Raw genomic sequence first — 8356 nt, 5'->3', positions numbered from 1 at the left:
CCATATTTCCTGAAACTAAGGATCAAATAAAGATAAATGAGATAGAAGGTGAAGAAATAGACAGATTTAATCCTAATAAATTTACCAGATTAGATGTAGATAACCTAAAACAAGTTGATATTGATGAAATAATCAATGAAGAAACCGAAGTAATTAATCTCAAAGATAATGTTTTACCAAAGGGATTAACCCCTCTAGAAGATTTATTTGATTCTAATGATGTTCCGAGGAAACCTAAAATGGAATCTTTGAAGTCTGATATAGAAGAATGTAATATAGGCACTAATGAAAATCCTAAATTGGTCAAACTGTTGAAATCATTACCCCCCACTAAAAGAGTGAAATATATTGAGTTACTGAAAGAGTTTCAGGTTGTCTTTGCCTGGAGTTATGAGGACCTCAAATCATATGACACCAACATCGTCCAACACACAATTCCCATTAAAGAAAATCAAAAGCATTTTAGACAAAAACCTAGAAGGATTAATCCAGTCTTATTACCTTCAATCGAAAAAGAAATTCAAAGAATGTATGATGCCAAAATAATTGCACCAATCAGATTTTTTGATTGGATCTCAAACTTAGTGCCAACGAGAAAGAAAACTAGTGAGATCAGGCTTTGTGTAGATCTCAGAAACCTCAACAAAGTGTCACTAAAGGATAATTACCCTCTCCCCAAAATGGACCACATTTTACAAAGGGTAGTTGGGTCAACCAGAATCTCATTATTGGATGGGTTCTCTAGTTATAATCAAATCTTGGTTCATCCTGATGACCAACCCAAAACTGCCTTTACTACTCCTTGGGGCACATTTATGTATGTGAAAATGCCTTTTGGACTGATGAATGTAGGTGCCACTTTCCAGAGGGCTATGGATATAGCCTTTGCAAAAGAAATTCATGATTACCTTGTCATATATCTAGATGATATTACTGTTTTTTCAAAATTTGACAATCAGCTTCTAGATCATTTAAGGCAGGTTTTTATTAAATGTAGGAAATTTGGAATCTCCTTAAACCCCAAGAAGTCTTCTTTTAGGTTAGAAGAAGGAAAGTTGTTAGGTCACATAATTTCAAAAGATGGCATAAGAATAGACCTTGCGAGAATAGAAGCAATATTGCAAATACAACACCCAAGGAGCATTAGAGAATTACAAGCTTTTTTAGGGAAAATTAACTTTCTTAGAAGATTTATATCTAATCTAGTAGAATTAATTAGATCATTAAATAATATATTGAAAAAATATTCAACCATAAAATGGACTATTGAGGCTAAAAAATCCTTTGAAGACATTAAACTGGCCTTAACTAAAACACCTGTGTTAATCAGTCCCAAGTTGATAGAGATTTCATTTTATTTTCCTTTGCCTCAGAGCACACAATAGCTGTGGTTCTACTACAGAAAATTGACCAGGGCTATGAACAACCCATTGCCTTCTTTAGAAAATCCCTGAGAGATGCCCAATTAAAATACAATATAATGAAAAGCAAGAATTGGCTTTAGTCAAATCCATTAGGGACTTTAGGGTATACATCTTATATTCTCATATAGTATCCTATGTTTCTAATTCAGTAGTCAAAGACATCCTAACTCAGGATGGTCCAGATGGAAAGAGGGGAAAGTGGATAGCTACTATTTTAGAATACAATATAGAAATCAAACCTACTAAGTTGATCAAAGGCCAAGGTTTAGCCAAGCTCATGGCTGAATCGAACTATCAGGCCTTGGATATAAACTTTATTGCAGCAATAAATAATGAAGAGGAGATGGCGACTCCACTAATCAGCCAGGCCTTTATTGAATCACCTTGGTATGCTGATATCATTTATGTTTTACAGAACTTACAAGCTCCTCCTAAATTATCTAGGACTAAAAGCAGGTTTTTAAAGATGAAATCCTTGAAATTTTGTATATTAGACAATGCTCTATTTTGGAGAGATCATGAAGGTATTCTTCTTAATTTCTTATTAAAAGATGAATCTGACAAGGTTTTAGAAGAATTTCATGCAGGTGATTGTGGAGGACACCTTTACTGGAATACCATTGCAGATAAAATCCTTAGAGCTGGATTTTATTGGCCTACCTTATTTGCTGATGTCAAAAAGTATGTGACCTCCTGTCATAAATGTCAAATTTTTGAGGGGAAGAAAAAGCTTTTATGTTTACCCCTTAAACCAATCTCTGTTGAAATGCCTTTTCAATAATGGGGTTTAGACTTCATTGGTGAAATTCACCAATCCTCCTCTGTCTAGCACAAATGGATCCTCACAGCCACATACTACTTCACAAAATGGATAGAGGCGATACCTTCGAGGCAAGCCACAGATACTGTTATCATAACCTTCCTTGAAACCAATATTCTATAAAGATTTGGATGTCCAACGAAGCTCATCACTGATAATGCAACAACGTTTAAATCCAAAAGAATGATAGATTTCTGCAACAACTATCATATCACGTTGGGTCATTCTACAACCTATTACCCTCAAGGAAATGGACTAGCTAAATCCTCAAACAAGAGCCTGGTAAACATTATCAAGAAGTTACTAAAGGATAATAAGAAAACTTGGAATAAAAAGCTAGTCAGTGCCTTCTAGGCAGACAGATTGACTACTAAGAAATCCATTGGTATTTCTTGCTATCAATTAGTCTATGGGATGGAAGTTGTTTTTCCATCCTCCTTGGGAGTTCCAGTAATGAAGATGCTTCAAGAAATTTAGGTTGAACCAAATAGTATTCAAAGAAGAATCAATCAAACTATTCACCTTCAACAAACCAGAGAAAAGGTCTACATTAGGTCTCAAGTTGTGCATGAAAGGATTAAAAAGATTTTTGATTAGAGAACCAAGCCTGAAGATTTCTACCTTGGCGACAAAGTCCTCAAATGGGATTCAAGGAGGGAAGATAAAGGTAAACATGGGAAATTTGATTTCCTATGGAAAGGTCCCTATGTCATCTATGTTTACAGAGGAAATAATGCTTTCTTTTTAAGAGAAATTGATGGTACAAAAGCAGAAGGTGGGATAGCGAATGGTCGAATGCTTAAAAACTATTTTGAATGTAACTACTGATTTTCATTTCCATTTGTACATATTTTATTTTCAAAAGTCTAGTTTGTATTGGATGGTGATTTTTAAATTTGAAGCCCGAAGAGAAGGCCCTAAGCTTTAAAGATTTATTGTCATAAGTATCAATAATGCAGAGGCATTGAGGAGAACTATGCAAGGAAACATCAACAACAACTCAAAGGCCACTAATCTTGAAAGTTCTTGACATTTCACTAGAAAATGCCATCCCCAAGTGGAGCCACTGTTAGGTTCCTATACCAATAGGAGTCATAATTTTGAATGACTAAGGTTAACCCTTGTAATATTGTACATACCTTTGCCTTCTGCAAATGTTTTTTAATATTAAAAAATCAAAAAATGTAAAGAGGGTATGTCCTAAAAGAAAAATCAAAGGAAAAAAATAATGAAAAAGGTCAAAAAAGAAAGATATATGAACCCCAAAAGATAAAAAGAGACTGTGAAAGTGTGCAAGTCAAAATGCCACTACTATTTACTTTCGTGCATAATAATGATTGTGTGTAGCTTGTCAATCATGCCACAATCCATGGTAGTCAAACTCTTTAATCTTGATTATACCATGCTTTAAATTTTATGTTTATAGTTAGAGAATAAAATATGACCAAACAATTTAATCTTGGCAGATCATTAGATAGGTAGTGAAAATAAAAGTAGCTCATCAGTTTAATTTGAGCCCTTGGACGATACAAGGTTAGAATTAGATAATCTACTTTCTAAAAGGAAAAAGGATTGATAAGGGTTTGCTAGCCTAAATGCATCCAAATAAAATGAATAAAAAATGGTAGGGTAAGTAGAAGAAAGGTTGCACAAATGTCAAGTGATTACTCATGTTTAATGCATCTTTCAAATGTGAATAAGTAGTAAACAAAGAAAGGAGAATGGTTCACAACATGGTTACATGGTTTATTTAACATCCCCTCAGTCAATTTACCCCTTTACCTCACTAATTTCCCATAAATAAGTTCTAGTACTTAAATCCTTTGAGTCAAAGGAGCTGAGAACATTTCTCTGACTTTTGGAGGGACCAAACCCTCGGCTTAATGACTTATGGATGCAAGTATTACAATCCCCTTCATAAACATCATCCTCCTTCATTTCCCCTCATTATCCTAATAAAATCCCTTTTCCTAAGGTTTAAACACCTTTTACCTAGGAAAAGTGAATCACCCCCATATAAAACCCTTTCATACAAAAAAACCCACAAAAAAGCCTTTTTCCTAAGTATAAAGCTAAGTGCGCAAATGTTTAATTTACCCTTGTACTAATGAAAAACCCACTCTACCATTGCAACTTCATATAAATTTCTAATGTTATTATATAAACCCATTATAACCCTTTTCTTGTAAATAATTAGAACCCCGTATAAAATAGCCCAACCCGTTAGTTTTAATAAAAACTAATATAAACTACCCCTTATCCTGATATAACATCACTTAAGTCTACCTAACCCTGGTAAAACTTAAGTTAATCCCTTATCGGCCTCACCCGACTCCCTAATCCCTCATTAAGCCTAACCCGATCACTTAACACGGGATTGGTCCTTAAACTAATCCCGAACCACCATGATTAAATCCCTAGGCCCCCCATCAATTCCCATCATTTCCCTCGCGTAGCTTTGCCTGCCAACTACTGTTGATCATCCCACCCTCACATCCAATGGCGCACAACCATATTGGTCGCGCCCCATGGTTGAGCAATAACCACCCGATAAAGTGGTTTTCCCCCCGACCCCCAATGCTACCTGTCAGATGATGCATGGCATCGAGTGACCCCTCCCAAAAACCGCCCGCACCACAAAAGTAGTGCGACAACCCTCCAAAACCACTTCCCCCACTCAACCAAAAAACCGTCAACTGTTCATTCGAAAGTGAAACCTGCAAAAATTAATCATTTTCTCTATTAAAGGCAACGAAGCCCTCTTTTGCCCTTTTTTCTGCTCTTTCTCTTTGTAAGCTGTGTAAACCATTGCTACCACTGTAAACATTGAATTTACCCACAGACTTCCAATTCCACTCCAGAAGATGCTGTAGACAGCCCAGCCAACCTTTCAGACTGTACCAGGACTACTCCAACCACTGCAGTTGCCGTGAACCATAAATTCTAGAGCTAATTTGCCCAATTCCAGGTATTTCACCACAAATTACCTCTTACCCTTGCAAAATTTCAAAAATCCTTTAACCCATGCAATGTTTTGATTTAAAATTTTGGTTAAGAATACTACCAATTTTAAAGAAACCACTTGCGTTAACCCTCTGAAAATTCTTAAAACCTCAACTAAAACCCCCCAGAGCCTATTTCAACTCCACAAGAACTGAATTATGGCTGCCCCTATTGCCAAGGACGTAAGACCCATTACCACTCCACACTTAGACTTGGACCACCTTCCCCTAGCTAACACGGACTTCCAAATAAAAGATACTACTGCCCTAGAACTTCTGCTTAAAATTCATTGCTTAAGCAAAGATAGATACCTAAACCATACAGATGATATTGGCCTCTAGGAGTCCAATTTACCCAGATACCAATTCCCCCAAGTTCACATCTTTCCAAAAATTGTTCATATGTGCTATGCATGCTGTGTCCCTAGCCATAGAGCCATAATGTCTCATGACCAGAGGGTTCTATTCACTATCACAGCTGAATCCATTAATGAAATGTTGCAGTTCCAACCATGGCCAAACTTAAACCCACTCTCAATTGGAGACCTGATGGACCAGTATCCCAAGTTAAGCCCATAAAGATTGGCCTAGTTGTTTCAAACCTTCATTAGAGAGGAAAATCACATCCCTAAAGATCCCCCTCCATATGTATCAGCTATTTTTTCTCAATGGGGCCAGAACATTGTAACCATGATATCCTATGTTTTGGGTTACTCTACCAGCGAATACATTGATGAAGTTATTCTTTCTTTCATGTCCATCTATACCCCATGGCAGCCTCCTGCAACCACATACGACTGCCACATTCATAGCTAATAGAATGCATGAGCAGTTCACAAAAATGGGCAATCAGAGAGTTTTCAAACACTCCTCTGTATTGTACCATCTATTTTTGTATTATCAATGAGATAAATTCCCTTTCATGCTCCAGAAGCCTGACACCAGGGGCTAGCCCAGATCTGTCATATTTTGGACCCCACTTTTCCATGAGTATAGATCACCATATACATACTCAGACTTCATAGATTATTTTGTGCATCCAATCATGACTATTCTCATTGGGAATCCTCCACCTAGGATAAGTCCAGAGATAAAAAGAGTCCTCTAGCTTATCAAGCAAACCAAAGTGGGAGATTGGTATCTTTACCAAAACCACATGGAAACCAGAATATATGGTTTCCAGCTTGCACCATATAATTTTCCAAGATACCTCCCCATGAGGTTGTTTGCCTTAGAATATTACAGATAGATCATCCATGTAGATGAAGTCAACTTTGTCAATGCCAAGAAGAAGGCCAATTTGAAAATCAAAGACCAGTTAGGCCCCTTCATATGCAATTCCAGAGAGGCAGGGAAAGAGGTAGACCTGATCTTGCAAAGAATGAAATTCCAAAGGATTTTTGTATTGAGATATGACCTTTTAGAATTCATTACCAAGAAAAGGCAAAAGGTTAAGCTAGGACCTTTTATCCACCAACCCATACTAGAAATAGAGGCATATGCCAATCAAATAGAATGGGTGGAAAATACCTTAGTAGACAGAGACAACACAAGAATATATGTAGAAAATGCTCTGATTGATTTGGAAAAGTAGCTTGATGAGAGCTCTTTTCTGCAGGTACCGGAAGAGCAAGAAAGAGCCATGAGCGCCCCTCCAGTAATGCAGACTCCTAAGAATGAGGAGAAAAATCCAAAAAGAAACAAAGAGGGAGCTTCCACTTCAGGAATGGACACCTCTAATATACAACAGGAAACAAGTCACAACAAAAGGCAAAGGCTCAATCCAACCTCTAAACAGGAATATACAGAAGGATCAACACAGGTAACCAACACAGATGTAGATAGAAGTAGGCCCACTACTCCATTTGAGGACATACAAGAGCCTTCCACATCACAGACTCAGATGTTGGAAAGGAAGCTTAGTGTGGAAGTGTCTTCCTTCAGTAGGTCTGCTGACAAAGACCAAGATATAAAGGACAGGTATAACAAAATCAAAATGAGGAATGAGAAACTCAAAGCTCAAACATATGCTCAATACCTAAAGCTCACTCCCACAAATCAAACAAGGCTGATGTCAACTTTTGACATCAAGGAGGGGAAGCTATAGATGTCCTTTATTAAGCCTATAGCACAATAGCCCAAAACATCATCAGACTTCAAAAAGGTGGACTTTGAAGTATTGGCTAGAGATATCCATCCCATAGACAAAATAGAGCTACATAAACAGGCTGGGGAGATAACATACTCCACCCTGACAGGTAAAGCCATAGTTTCCCATCAGCTGCAAAACTCATTAACCAACATCTCATCTCAATATCAGTTGGAGAAGGCCTCCTCATAGGCCAAGGATACTAGGATCAAGTCCTTAGAGGACTTAGTGATTGAATTGGGACACGATCCCAAAGATATCAAAGCTACAGAGAAGCTTATAAAGAAGGAAAATGATGATATTTTTGCACTTAAGAGGCAATTAAAAATACCCCAACTGCAACATCCTCAAACACTTGAAGTCTTAGAAAGCCAAACCAGACATGACGAGTTGATGGACTTGGTCCTAAAGCTTAATGATCAGCTAAAGGAGACAGAAAAGGAGTTGGACACTTTAATTCAATTGAAGCAAAGTGACTTGGCCACAACTTCTACAAATGTCATTCCTACAGTATCTATAGCAGTCCCTTTCACACTAGCAGCTTCACTAGCACCTACAGCTCCACCTGCCACAACATTGCCAGTCACAACAGGATCTACAACAATAAGTGCACCAGGAGAAAAAGCAATATAATTAATTAAAGGCATGGAAGAAATGTCTATCTAGGCTACAGAAATGAGCAGACTAAGAGAAAAGGTGGCAAGTTTAGAAACTGACTAAAACTTGCCCAACTTAAGCAAAAGGAAGAGGCACAAAAGGCCCAAAGAATGAGTGAAAGAATCAAAGCCATAGAGAAAGACTCAACACTGGAGAAACCCTTTAAGAAAGCCAAGGAACTGTTATGGTCCAATATCATTGACTCTGTCAATAATATTTAGCCTTCTATTCAAGTTATTTTTGAGCAGAAAGAATTGATAAAGATAGCTACAGAAGCTATCCAAAAGATCAAAGAGGAATTGGT

Source organism: Pinus tabuliformis, chromosome 8 (assembly GCF_031772625.1).
Source record: "Pinus tabuliformis cultivar Carrire ecotype Pingquan chromosome 8, CPIR1, whole genome shotgun sequence".
Classification (NCBI taxonomy): domain Eukaryota; kingdom Viridiplantae; phylum Streptophyta; class Pinopsida; order Pinales; family Pinaceae; genus Pinus; species Pinus tabuliformis.
Note: the sequence above shows the minus strand (reverse complement) of the source record.